Source organism: Typopeltis vanoorti, chromosome 9 (assembly GCF_054136105.1).
Source record: "Typopeltis vanoorti isolate ZY-2024b chromosome 9, IOZ_Tvanoo_1.0, whole genome shotgun sequence".
In the NCBI taxonomy this organism is placed as follows: Eukaryota; Metazoa; Arthropoda; class Arachnida; order Uropygi; family Thelyphonidae; genus Typopeltis; species Typopeltis vanoorti.
The window spans coordinates 90,969,537-90,984,797 of record NC_143557.1 but is presented as its reverse complement, the minus strand read 5'-3'; the positions used below and the strand labels follow the sequence as shown (position 1 = coordinate 90,984,797).

General features: G+C 36.6%; 1 protein-coding gene across 1 annotated transcript in view; it reads left to right on the top strand.

Annotated features, from left to right (window-relative positions):
* Positions 1 to 15,261, top strand: part of RanBPM (Ran-binding protein M) — a 267,873-nt gene that overhangs the window by 240,653 nt on the left and 11,959 nt on the right. The gene's annotated exons all lie outside the window — the stretch shown is intronic.

Genomic DNA, 15,261 nt, shown 5'->3' with positions numbered 1-15,261 from the left:
TTGTTTATGCCAATTGCCCTTTTCTGCTCACTGTGCTCTTTCCGAAATATGAATGTGTCACCCTTACCTTTTCTATAAGTTCCCCTTCTTTTACCTTCAATGCCTACATAGTTGACTCCCAGGGCCACTTTGAAAATGGTATTCTGTTCTTCATTTGAAATATCATTATTTATTTACATCTTAAGATCTTTAGTGTTGTTCACATCAGGGCATTCCTTTTCCTTCGATGAGGCGATCTCATCTGATTCAGGTTGACTCTGGGCCACATGGCCTATATTTCTCTCTGATAATTCTACCTTACTTTCAGACTGGGACTTGTTAATTTGAATGTTTTGAGTCTGTGACCTCTGATTAGTCCCAGTAAATTTTCTTCTTCCTAGAAAACCTAATTCCCTCCTCGAGTAGTTACACAAAAATTTGTTCTTTATTAGGAAATCATTTCCTAGAATTAACTTCAAGTGTGGGAGAGAAGTTCTAGGCAGAACCAGAAACTCATGCCAAACACACGTTGTATTCAGGTAGTTTGACCTTCGATCGTACTGACTTTGATGTGTGCTTTTTTTTTTTTTTTTTTTTTTTTTTTTTTTTTTTTTTTTTTTTTTTTGGAGGGGGTATTCCTGATAGTTTAACTGGTCTTTTAAGGTGAGTGACTCCTTTTCTCACAAGTGGTTCTAGTTCCCTGAAGAAATTTTCAGATATGATGGAAAGCTTGGGAACTTGTCACCTAATGGCCTAAATTCTTTTCCGCATATCCTTCCCTCAACTGAAATTCCAAGTAATTGTCCCTGATTTCTTTCTTCCCCCTTTCCAGACTTGTTTAGTGCAAAAGTATGACCTTGATTCATTTCTGGGGTTTCCCCTTCTGCTAAAGCAATTGCAGGCAAGATGCCCAATTTTATTGCAATTGTACCACCTTGGAGGTTTTTTCCAGTTACTTCTCTCATTATCTCCATCCAAAGACAAAGGAGATCCTGTAGTGTCACTAACAGATAACTCTGCTAACCTCTGCATCACTGTATCCAGTTTGTCTAATAATGGTCTCTGCATTCTTTCAACTTCTCTATGTATTAACTCAGTGGTTCTCTCATCTTGGGAGTAAGAATCCTCTGAGTTTTTCGTAGAGCCTGTCTTCAGTTGGTTTAGCACCACATCGAGGCATTCCATAACAGGCTGTTGTAGTCTTTCGACTTCCTGTTTAATTATGGAACGAATCTCGTTTTGATCGGGAATGCTAGTTGTTACTTGACAAACTGATTCAGCTCTACACTCCTCGCTCCGCTTTTGTGTTTTCTGTTGCTCAACCTTTTCTTTACATTTTTTCACAGAACCTGGGTCATCACCATTACCTTTCTCTTCCTTCATTACATTGACATACCCTGAAGCGGCTGCAGGACTCATGTCTCCTAGCAGTTGTTCTCTTTCTGTTACAGCCTTATGCACTCTGCCAAATTTGTTATGCCCTTTCCAAATGCTGTTTCTCTTAACTCTTGCCTCAAACCTATCCTGAAATGTTGGAAGACTACCCAGTCTAAGTGTCGTTTGTCTGCACTTGAGATGTTAAAGGTATTCGAGAGAGTCAGTAATCTGTTGTAGAAATCTGATACTTTCTCCCTTTCCCCTTGTACCATCTTCTGGAGCTTCCAGAGGTTTGGCCCTACATTCTTTACTCTGGAGAATTGTGAGATTAGGGTCTTATTAAACTTACAGTAATCACAGGTTTCTTGCAGGATTGGCGATGAATGAAAATAGGTTTTGGCCTTCCCTACCAACTTACTGCGTAGCAGCATAAGAAGTTGGAAGTTAGACCATCTGCCAATCTTTCTCAGTTCTTCTATAATGTCGAAAAATGTGATCACATCATCGGTCTCTTCCCCCGAGAACTGTGGGAAGACTTGCTAAGGGTTAATTGTTCAAAAAAAAAAAAATTCCGATTTGTCTAATTCAGAGCTTGTCGGGAGAGACATACTTGCACCTTAGCTTACACTCTAACACAAAGCTATTATCAAATTTCTGCTGTCCCAAAATTGCCTGACTGCCTGATGTGAGGTCAAAACCAACTTACAGTGATTATGGATTATTTAACCTTAAATTTAAGGGCCCTAATCACATCCTACCGGCTGCGCCATTGTTATGTCATTACTTTCTACTATTTTCTTTCTTTATTGTCTCAATATCCGCTATTATCTATTCTATTGTCTAGCCTATCTTATTTTTATCTAGGGTTATTTCCTCTTCAGATACTGGAAAAATTTGTATTATGCCGCACCAGCCAATATCCTGTAACAGAAAAGATTCTCGCTCAGGGAAATAATCCTATATCTTAAGGCATACACATATTATTTTACTCTTCGTTACAATTATATAGATTTCTGGTACTTTGCAGTCGTGACCTGTAATCAATCGTTATATAACTTCTAAATTCTTCCCGCTAAGGTTCTAATTTTATGTGGTAATTTGCCCTTACAATCAGGCATATGAAATAAAACATGTTTATTGGAAAATCAAATATTTTACAGTTAAAAGGCACATGTATTCTTGATTTACACATGTACATATTCTTAAGGTTTTCAATTAAAAGCTCTCAGAACCTGATAAAAATGAAACCCATTTCATTTTATCAGGTTCAATCTCATTCAATAATATAACTGCCTCCAGGCAATCTCTGCTAAAGGTTACTAGTTATTTTCAAAAGGAATTCTTACTAAAGTCCTCTATTAATTGTCCATACTTTATGCTTACACACATTTTTTCTTCCTCTAACAATTCTGAAACATACAATGAAATATTCTACATTACCGATTCTGTTCCGGACAATATGTCGCTTCCACGTGGTCTGGTTACCTTCTGCTTATTCCGTCTGCAACTGGCGATGAGCTCATGGTGTCCTTGAATTCTGCTGCCAGATACGAACATATTTGCTACTGCATCTTAAGGGACTTTCTCCACTCTTTCCGATGGGACATCCAGTGATTGGCACGATTCTGTAAGGCCGATAATTCACGAACGGCTTTGTGTGGAATTTTTTAGGCATCTTCAGGAAAAGACTCACTGTTTTACATCACAACACCTACTCACGTCTCTCACGAGCCACCAGTCAAAAATCACCAAGCAGGAACCAGGAACAATAGAGCGAGGTATGGCGTTATATTCTCCTTATATTCTCCATATCTTTTCCACACGACAATCTTTATTTTATGCTCCCAAGTTGATCCTTTGCTGTTAGGGTTCTGTTCTTGGAAAGATTGCCTGCGTCACCTTCCGTATATGCTATTGCCCCCCACCCACCCACCCGGCATTATGCTGATCTGGGTGGCTAGCATGCGATCTTTGGACTATCACTTTAAATTTTCTGGTGGCTTACAATATACTGGATATCTTAATGAACTAAATATTTTTCTTACACAAATGCTATATTATGATACAAATTCTCACTTTGATCTCTGGTTAAATAACAATAAGATCTTAGTAATTTACATACAAAGGAATATATACTTTCACATACAGTAAAAAGTTTTCTCTATTTTCTGCTGAAGTGCAGGCATCTCCTTTAGTTGTTAGTTTTTGCATGTTAAATCCTGAATGAATAATTTCTTCTCAAAATTTTCTCATTCAGGATCTAACACTGGTGATTATGGCATGCTCAGGAGATGGCTTGCAGTTATAACATGAAATAAGGAATTGGATGGAAAGATCATCATTGCCGCTTAGGGCCTATTCATCAGGAACGGTCTGGAAGCGGCAGTGTCTGAATGCATTTCCAAGGTCAGGTGGTCAAATAAGATAGCTGTAAAATGGATGAATGGAGAGGTGAATGCAGTTGCATGAGGAGTGGAAAGAGCAAGCAAGAGAAGTGACTTGCTTGGTAAGGGTAGCAAAAGTGCAGTATGAGCTTCAGCAGTGAGCCAATGAGGCCAAAAGAAATCCTGTGGAGTATTTTTGATACGTGGCCAGTAGAAGAATGAATGATTATTGGTTGGAGAAAATGTTAGAATGATAACTGTGAAGATATGGTGGAGATGTTAAATAAGCATTTCATAAAGGTATTTCATCTTTGTGAAAGTAACATGCAGGACCTGAGAGCAGCAAGCACTGATGGTGAGGGAGCAGAAAGTGTATATGAGGAACTGAGTAAATTTGATGTCAATAAAGCAATAGGATTTGATGATATATCACTGTGTGTTAAAGAAATATTCAGTGGTAACTCACTGGAACATTTAACATGAGTCTTAGATTGGCCCAAGTTCCAAGGAAGTTAAAAGATGGCAAATTGTTCTGTTTCATAAAAGGGGATTATATAAGACCAAAGCTTTAAATTACGAGATGAAGATGCATTGGACAAGAGGGGAGACATATAAAGTGATACCTTTAGGTTTTGCTAAACCCTTGGTTAAATATATTGCTGCATGACAAGCTAATAATTGAAACAGATGGTGTTGCATAGTAGAGTAGTGCAATGGATTAGAGATAGCGCTGTCTGATAGGTAACAGTAAATTAGATATGGAGGAATGATATTCCAGAAGAGTAAAGTTACTAGTGGTTTGCCTCAGAGGTCTGCATTGGGGCTGCTGCTGTTTAACTTGTATGTTAATGATATCATGAAAGGTTTGAATGCTGATATGAAGTTGTTTGCAGATCAGTGGCATAATGTGCCTATTTTGGTTGGGTGTGCTGTTATGTGGGTTATGCAACCTGCACTACAAAATTCACGTCAATTTGACCATGTGATTGCTCTTTTATCGATGTATAAAAGTTTTGATAGTTCATAGCGCATCAGCATTCATCTTAATTGGTCTAATGCAATTAATTGCGGAATAACTTTGAATACTTTAATTTATCAATTAATTGTAACCAATTTGTAGAGGGGGGGGGGACAATCTGTTTGTTTTAGGATTTATTAAAAAATAACAATGAAGGAGATTGCTATATTTGGTTGGTATATTTGAATTACTCAAAGGTTGAAAATATGTGAACCACTATTTATAAGACGTGAGAATGGGAAATGAAAGGAAAGAAAAAGTGTGAGTAGAAATACTTTCATTAATGGCAAATGAATTAATAATTAACATTTGTAATACGTGTGTCCTATAAGTTGCTTGGTAGAGTGAACAGCACAATCCTATAAAGTTTAGACATGAATAAGTGAATTCATGATAGCATAATTAAAAAAAACTTACAAGGAGACAGTATGGCATGAATAAATATGGTTTGATGGAGCAGTAAATCACCTTGTAAAATTTGTTGCGCATGTTATATGTATTTCTCTAGTTTGTATATATTTCGCTCCGTTTTCTAAGAATTTTCTTTTGTGTACTGAGACTCAGTATACATTCTATGCAAAACAGAATACATAATATCTGATCATTATCAGAATTATCCACACTTTTGAGAAGCTTACATTCATTAGTTTTTTTTAATATCAGCGGCTCTTCTGTCTTTTCAATATCACATATGCTGGTGTTTTGTTGTAGATCAATGTATTCATTTTTATTCAGAAATAGATAAATTTTTACTATCTGTTGTTTCTGAAGACTAGAATAAAATTGTCTCTATACCGTTAAAAAAAACTTTCCAACTACATCAGATGTTATACTGCACAAGCAAGAAAAACAATTAGATCTGTTTATAATTAAATACAGTAAACAGATTTTTAACATCTGTGTACCATATTTAGGAACAATAGTGTAAGACAACTCAAATGACACCCTTAATGGAAAAACACTCCGTTCCCACAGGTTATGCTGCATGCATGCGAACAGAACAGACTGAACATAATACCTAATTCAACATATTTGTTCCAGCATCCACTTTCAAGTTTTCAGTTCCAGAAAACATGTAACAGCTGTTTCTAATACACCTATTGGATACAGAAAGCCCTCAATTTATGAAAAGCAAATGAAAATATATATACATCATCATCAAATTCCTGCCATGTACCCTCAAGGGGGTGTACAGGATATGATAGTACTACATGAAAAAAATTACATCATTACTAACTTCCTATCTACAATTTTCCTCCAAATCAGTCTGTTACTGGTCAAGACTCCACCATTATCAGATCTTATATTTCTATTGTCTAAGGCACTTTGTACTGCATCAATCCACCTATATCTTGGTTTTCCTCTGGGTCGTTTTGCTGCCAACCTGGCAGAAAACACTTGTTTTGCTAATCTTTCCTTGCCCATTCTGTTTAAGTGACCATACCACCTGAGATTAGCTCTGCTAACGCATTCCTGGATGTTGACAATGTCAAACTCTTTCCTAATATTCTCGTTTTTAATATGATATTGCCATTGATGCCATCTGTTCACGCCTATAACCTTTCTCTGGACTCTCATATCTGCGGTCTCTAGTCTTTGGTCAAGTTTTTTACTTCTGACTAAGCTCTCAGATCCATAAGTTAAAACTGGTTTGAACCTGTCTTGTATACAGCTAATTTAGTGTTCTGACTAATTTCTCTCTTATTCCATATAAATTTATTCAATTGACTTTTCACCATACCAGCTTTGCTGATTCTGTTGTCTATTTCTATATTTAATTTACCATCTTCACTAAAAATCGTGCCTAAGTAGCTGAAATGGTTTACTTGTTCCACAGGTTTTCCATTCACAACACAGTTGACATTTTCAATGATTCTGCCTATTTTCATTGTCTTTGTCTTTTTATTGATGACTTTCATACCATATCTATTACAACAGCTATTCAATTTAGTCAGAGAATCTTGCAGACTTGTAGTGGATTTATTTAGAAGTATAACATCATCCACATAAAGCAAAGAGCTGACATTAACATCTCCAATTTTGATATCATATTTAATACCACTTTCCTTCATAATGTGATCCATATAGATAATGAATAACAGAGGGGATAATGTACATTTTTGTATCACACCAGATTAAACATTAAACCATCTTCCTGTACTTCAATTCTAACTGATGACTTACAATTCAAATAAAGACTAAGTATTGCTTGATATAATGCCCCATTGACACCATATAACTGTAGCGTATTGAATAGCTTTTCTCTTGGCACCTTGTCATATGCCTTTTCCAAATCGACAAAACTTAAATACAGATCTTTGTTATATTCCCATGCTTTCTCGACTGTTTATCGTAAAGTGAAGATCTGATCCTGACAGCCTCTATTTGGCCTGAATCCAGCTTGTTCTTCACCAAGCTTTTCTTCCACAATTCTTCTCAACCATTTCTCAAGTATACTTGCATAGATCTTGCCAGGAACACTCAGTAGGGAAATACCTCTGTAATTCTCAGATTCAGTTTTATTTCCCTTTTTTTATATATATGGGTACTATGAGAGATCTACTCCAATCATCGGGAATTGTCCCTCTGTCCAGGCTTTCTGAACTATGCAGTGCAGCCACTGTAAGACTCTTATACCACCATACTTCAGCATTTCTGGTCGAATATCATCTACTCCTGCTGCCTTTCCACATTTCAAGCCTTTGATGGCTTTTTCTACTTCAAGTATGGATATGTATTCCTGACTGCATGCCTGGTCAGTGTTTTTTACCCTGTGCTGTCGTCACTGTTTGTTTCATTTAGCAGTTTTTCAAAGTAATTACTCCATACTTCAAGGATATCTTTTTCTCCCATTTTCATGTCACCTTTATCATCTCTAACTCCTTTTACAGCATTCTTTCCTCCATTTCTAAGCTTCTTCCACAACCTCCAGAATATCTTACCACCTTCTTGATATTTATTTTCTATATTCTTGCCAAAGTCCTCCCATGACTTTTGTTTAGCTAGTTTTACAGTGTTTAGTATTCTTGCATTTGTCTTTGTATTCTCTAAGAGCACATCTGACTTATTTGACAGGAACTTTTTATATGCATTCTTCTTTTCCTTCACTGCATCTTTAACTTCCTGTGTCCACCATGGAGTTCTAAATTTTTCTATCCTTGCAGACAACTTCACCACATGCCTCTCTAGCTGAATCAATCAGAGTTTTCTTCAAGGCTTGCCACTGGATCTCCAAGGTTTGGTTCCTGTTCTCAAACGCTTTCATTTCCCCTTCAATAATCTTTGTGTATTTTAGTCTACAGTTCACATCTGAGAGCTGCTCAACTTTTATTTGCTTTAAAACTTTCTTACATGTCATTCTTTTCAATATGAAATTCAATTTTATCCTGCTCAAGACTAAATAGTGATCACTTCCAATTTAAAATCCTCTGTACACTCTGGTGTCCTGCACCAGGGAGAAAACATCACCATCAACAATAACATAGTCAATGAGACTTTTCTTATTCCTTGCCCCTCTTCTCTCCATGTGAATTTGTGCATATTTTTATGTTGGAACATGGTGTTAGTAATAACCAGTCCATGTCCTGAGCAGAAATCCAACAGATATTTGGATTCACATCTGAGATACAGTTCACATCTGAGAGCTGCTCAACCTTTATTCGCTTTAAAACTTTCTTACATGTCATTCTTTTCAATATGAAATTCAATTTTATCATGCTCAAGACTAAATAGTGATCACTTCCAATTTCAAATCCTGTATACACTCTGGTGTCCTGCACCAGGGAGAAAACATCACTATCAAATAACATAGTCAATGAGACTTTTATTATTCCTTGCCTCTTCTCTCCATGTGAATTTGTGCACATTTTTATGTTGGAACATGGTGTTAGTAATAACCAGTCCATGTCCTGAGCAGAAATCCAACAGATATTTGCCATTATTATTAGGTTTGCTCTTTTCTCCAAATTTTCCTAAAATATTCACAATCATTTCCTACTCTGCTAATTAGATCCCCAACAAGGACCAACTTTTCCTTTTTCATTGTGTCAGTTGCTTTTTCTAAAGCCTCAAAAAATTCCCGCACTTCTACCTTAGTAGAACCTTCTGTGGGCCCACAGGACTGGGATAAGGTGGTACATATCCGCAAGATGTGTTTTGCATTATAGGAGATGCTGAGATAGGCGTGTTGGTAGCTTGCTCCACCTTTGCAACGAGTTGGCCTGGTGTTGTACCACCTTACCCCAGTCCTGAAAATACTTTCAGGCACAAACTTTGTTTGCTCACACTTGGATAAAGGATTAAACTAATTTTATTATACTCTAACCAAGTGAAAAATAAACTTTCAACATCTTTCTCTAAATCCAGAGTAATTTATTAAAAAAGGGTGGCACACCATTTGGCAACTCCTATAGGTAGAGATGACCTGCTAATGCGTTTGCCTGGTATCTCCACTTGGGCCTGGCTCCCACGGAAGAGACCTCGATAAAGGTCGAAACAAGTATGGGTACTGGCCCTTCCCTTAATGCATAACATTAGACATATCCGCAAGGAGATGTGCTTTGCATTATAGGAGTATTGGTAGCTTGCTCCACCTTTGCAACGAGTTGCCTGGTGTTGTACCACCTTACCCCAGCCATGAAGATACTTTCAGGCGCAAACTTTGTTTGCTCACACTTGGATAAAGGATTAAACTAATTTTATTATAGGTATCTTTTTTGTGTGAAGTCATGAGGAAGCGAGATAAATATAATACGATAAGGATCCAAAATAGATGAGTGAGTTGGTTTGTAACTGTATGTTATATTAACTAAGAAACAATTTCTGATAACCGATTTCCAAATTTGAAGATGTAAATGTCTTCCTGAAGATGCCAAAAATGAGAAAGTATGTTATGGTGCTGGATGATAAGACCCCTGGGCCTGAAGGCATGCAACTGGGGAAGAACAGAGGGCTTCCACAAGTAGAATTAGTTTTTATGATGTGTCCAGGTCAAACCCAGAAGGAAGCTTGGTCACAAATGTTGCTGGTTGGAAAAGGGAGGCTTTTTGTTTCAAACAAGAAAAACCACAACATTGGAACTTGGAATGTTAGAAGTATAAACCAAGGAAAGCTGGAAATAATAAAGGTAAAAATGGAGTGAAAGAAGCTGGATATATTGGGAATAAGCGAATTTAGATGGACAAGAATGGGCCATTTTTCAGTCTGGATACTATATGGTGTATTACTCAGGACACGAGACAAGTCGTAAAAATGGAGTATCTTTATTAGTCAGGAAAATGATGGCTAGGTATGTATTTCGTTATAATCCAGTGAGTGACAGAATCATTTCTCTCAGAGTCAGTGGACATCCAATGAATATGACCATCATACAGGTTTACGCACCAGAAGAAGATATAGAAGAATTTTATGGCAAGTTACAAGAAGTGATAGGCGCAACACCAAAGCGAGATTTATAACTACTTATCAGAGATCGAAATGCAAAAGTGGGAGAAATCGAGGAACAAGGATAACAAATTGTTTTGGTTTAGGTATTCGTAACACTGCAGGCAAGAGACTAGTTGAGTTTTGTGCAGAGAATTCTTTGTTTGTTGCTAACACCTGATGGACAATACAGAAATCAAATTGACTTGGACAAAGACGATGGAAAAGTGCAATACAGTCTGTCGAGACTTTTTCAGGTGCAGACTGTGAAACAGACCATGAATTATTAGTGGCCAAGATGCATGTGAAATTATGGAAACTGAAAACATTACAAATGTTGATCAGATATGATCTTGGAAACATACTAGCTGAATACAATATTAGTATACAGAACAGATTGAACACACTCAATTTGTGTGAAAGAGAACCAGATGAACTATGGGAAGAGATTAAAGATATAATTAAAACAGAAGCAAAGAAGAATATTCCAACAGTTTGTAAGAAGAAGTTTAAATGGCTGTCAGAAGATGCCATCAAAACTGCTCAGGAAAGGAGGAAAATGAAGGCAACAGGAAGTGCAGCATTTGAATGCAGAGTTTTAACGACAAGCCAGAAGAGACAGGGAAAAATACTTTAACTAGGAACGCCAACAAATTGAAGACCAAAACAGGAAAGGAAAAATAAGAGATCTTTTCAAAAAGATCGGGGAACTGACAGGAAAGTTTAGTGCTGAAGTGACAATTTTGAAAAGTAAACACAAAGGATATCTTACAGAAGCTGCAGACATCAGAGAAAGAGGGAAAGAGTATACAGAAGTCCTTTACAGAAAGGACTCCAAAATTACTGAGAAATTTGAAGTGCAGGATTATACACAGGAGCCAGTACTACTGGAAAGTGAACTGAGGTGGGCACTGCAATAGCTATCCAGGAAGAAAGCACCAGGAGGGGATGGAATACCTATTGAGCTGCTAAAAGCCCTGGGAGAAGAGGCAGTTAAAATTTTAACAGCTCTATGTCAGTGAATTTGGATCACAGCTACATGGCCTAGGGAATAGAAAAAAATCAGTTTATATACCTTTGTTGAAGAAAGGCGATGAAAGAGAGTGCGAAAATTACAGAACTATAGCACTGATTCTCATGCAAGTAAAGTCTTAAGATCATTCAGAAAAGACTGGAACCATTCATGAAGAGAGAGAGAAATGCCAGATGAAAAGGCAGGGGAACAAGAGATCAGATCGCCAATGTGAGATGGATAATAGAAAGAGCGCAGGAATATCAGAAGAATGTCTACCTTTGTTTCCTTGACTATAGTAACGCTTTTGACTCTGTAGATCATGTGAAACTGTGGAATGTGTTAAGAACAATGGGAGTACCAGAGCATTTCATTATCCTTCTGAGGAATCTATATTATGAACGAGAAGCTACTGTCCAAACAGATCTTGGAGAAACTGAATATTTTACAATAGGTAAAGGAGTGCGACAAGGATGTATTTTATCTCCATACCTGTTTAACTTGTACAGCGAATACATTTGAAGGATGGCAGGTCTGGAGGAGTCTTCAATTGGAATTAAAATTGGTGGAAGAAATGTTAATAATTTGAGATTTGCAGATGATACCACCTTGCTAGCAGAATGCAAAGATTTGGAGGAACTTATTATGAAAGTTAAAGAAGAAAGTGCTAAATATGGCCTTAAACTTAACCTCAAAAAGACAAAAGTTATGGCAACATGTGAACTTAATGATTTTGAAGTAGATGGGACGAAAATGGAAGTAGTTAACAAATTTGTGCTCCTAGGATCCCAAATTGATAAAGATTGGTGTTGTACTGAAGAAGTTAGAAGAAGATTATTACTCGGAAAGAAAGCAATGACAAATTTAAGCAAGATCTTTAAAGATATTAGCCTCGCAACAAAAATCAGAATCGTGAAAGCAATGGTATTCCCTGTGGTACTGCATGGATATGAAAGTTGGACCCTGAGAAAGAGTGAAAGAAGGAAGATAGATGCATTTGAATTATGGCTTTGGAGAAGCTAACTAAGAATACCATGGACTGCAAAGCAAACTAATAAATCAGTGATAGACAGAATAAAGCTAGATTGCTCTCTCGAAGCTATGATCAAGCAAAAATTGTCATACTTTGGACATGTTATGCAAGCAAATGACAGTCTGGAGATGATGATGATGATGCTTGCTGAAGTTGATGGAAGTAGGAGAAGAGGAAGACCATGTGTTGCACCAGCAAACATAGTTTCTAGTTAGATGCTGTGTTTGCTGGTGACACATGGTTCTGATTGAGTCTATACAGCATAGTTTCTGTGGGAGGGGACGTGATTCATCATTTAGTGCTATTTTTATTCCAGTTGTCTAATTGCACTATTCATTGAGAAATATATTATACAGACTGCAAATATCTCTGTTCCTTATTCAACTTGTTGTTTACCGCATGGAGCTAGTTACTATTGTCCTGAAGTAAACGTGTTTAAACTTTTTTTTCTGTGTGTGAGCTATATGCAAAACCTTTAATTTCTTTTTTTTTTTTTTCCCATAAAGTAAACTCAGGGGTATGAGTTATATTTGAGTAAATATGATATATCTTCTTATGGAGTACATTTTTCAGCCTGTCCGATTCTATGTGTAACCAAGTTTTGTCAGAGATGATTAACGTGTCTATTGTCCAATTTTTCAATTACATGAAATAAGTGTTTGTTTGGTTGCATTTGAAATTTTCAATGTCATTAAGACAGATCACAAAGGCTAACTTCAAATAAAATTCTACCTCGAATTGAAACATGCCATATAATGTGTGAGTCCATCTGCCAGCTTGACATGGAAGCAGCAGCAAAATTCAACCAAAGGGTTGAAACTTTGTGTGAGTTGAGCCTGTCCGTGTGATGCAGAAGTGGTACACAAACAGTAATGAGAAGTTCATTACTGTATACAAACAGTACCAGTGGTACTGTTTGTGTACCACTAGAGCGATAAACAGGCAAAACACCACGTGAACATGTTAAAACTAAGAAATATATAGTGGTAAATGTTGTTATGGCAGTTTCAGATATTTTGGAATTCGGTACCCTCAGAATTAGCATTTCAACTCAACAATTGTCGGCTTGCCTTTGTCATTGGTCCGCATGATCTTTTGTTAATATTGCACCAATCATATGCATGTCTTCATAGATGCTCTATCTGTACTGGCTTACCATTGTTGTCAGTTTTGTGCTCTGCTTTTACTTCTGATTAATCATTTGTGAAGGATTGTTCATTACGTATCTCAAGTCTTGTAAATTACTGGTAATTTTTGCTTGAAATAATTGGAAAGAGGATGATGCTATTTGGGTAGATGACTTTGATGATGCACACAAAGAAACTGCTCTTGAGGCCAGAAGTAGCAATAGTGAATAGGAGATTCTTGTTGAGTCATACCCATTTTCAGTTTTTTCCCAAAAACTTTAGTTTCCAAAAATCCCTGCATATATCTTACACCATGATTTTTTAGTTTTAATTTTGGAGAAAAAAGTGTTAGTTATATTCGAGTAAATATGGTAATATAATCCGTAGATCACAGACTGATATGGAAAATAGATAAACTTTCCCTTCATCCGTTATTACGTAAATGAATTACAGCAGTCTTTAAGCAACATAAACATCAGTTTAGCTTTTGTGCTAATTTACATACAAAAAATATCCAGTCCATTGAAAAACTAAAAGGTAGCAGGAAGAGGGTATACCATTAACTATACAAGCAAAAGTATGTCATTTGGACAAATGGAACAGTTGACAGACCAGTCAAATGACAAATCAAACTATAAGTTCACACAATTAAGAATGGCACATAAACTATAAATATAAACGGTATCAAGTTTTTTTGCTTGGAAAGAAAGGAGATGATACTTGAAAAGGAATTATTGCTTTAATTCTTATTTTATCCAGACTTATATGTGCAAACCAAAGTTTGTATATAAAATAACCATGACTAAGCTACTTACTTCGGTATATGACGGCCTGGTTGGCTGAGTGGGTAGCATATCCGCTCTCCAGCCATAAAGGCTGCAGGTTCAAATCCTGCCGTGTGCATGGATGTTTGTGATTGTCTGTGAAAATACTAGTGGTGGTGGTGGACCATAGATGCCGTTGGTATAGTTGCAGTTCGTTGTAGTTGGTGGAGACAGAGAGCTAGAGAGCAAGTGCTCTCCCTCGATGAGTCTGTGGACTCCCTGGAGCTGTTACGTAATAATAATAATATACAAGTAACCTAGTTGTGAAGATATTTCACATGTAGAATTTATTTGCTCATGCTTGGGCATGATAAAACCAAAACAATTTCTAGTTTATCAACACACACACACCTAATGCTCATTTCTTTCTTACAAGTACCTCTAATTGCTGGATATCTCTGTTTCAAATAAAATGCTGTTATAGATTTCTAGTTTATCAACATATAGAGGTACTTGTAAGAAAGAAATGAGCATTAGGTGTGTGTGTATACGTGCACACACAGATGCATATTTGTTCATTCTTCAGCTAGTTAATCCATTATGCAAGTGGAAAAACTGCCACTTCCATATCATTCCAGCTGCACTCCCCCTTTAGTTGAAAGATTCTTAAACGTTCCTCTGTTCAAATCAGGATTTAAACCCATGCTTCAATCAGAGGATATTATTGCTAACTTCTATGCAACAGAGGCACTTGAAGAGCTTTTTTATTCTTTGAAATGAGAAATTAAAACAGCCTAGTGTTAACCATGGTAGTGAGTATCCTATTGAAAAATTGCTGAAGTTTTGAAAAGAATCAAGTTGGACACTGAGATATGAGCTGTAGGCTGAAATATAACTGGGGAGACAGCATTCAAAAATCAGCCATAGACTATATGGCATGAAAACATAGACTTCCCCTAGGAAGTGTTAAAAAAATATTTTTGGAAGAAATGCATCCAGAAATATATTTCAATACATGGAATATAAAAATCATAGATAACTGAAATATGAACTAATTACTGGTTTATAATAACATCAGGTTCATCATATAATTATCAAAGTTGCCAGGTTCATTCTGCTGACCTAATTTCATTTACCTTTGGAACA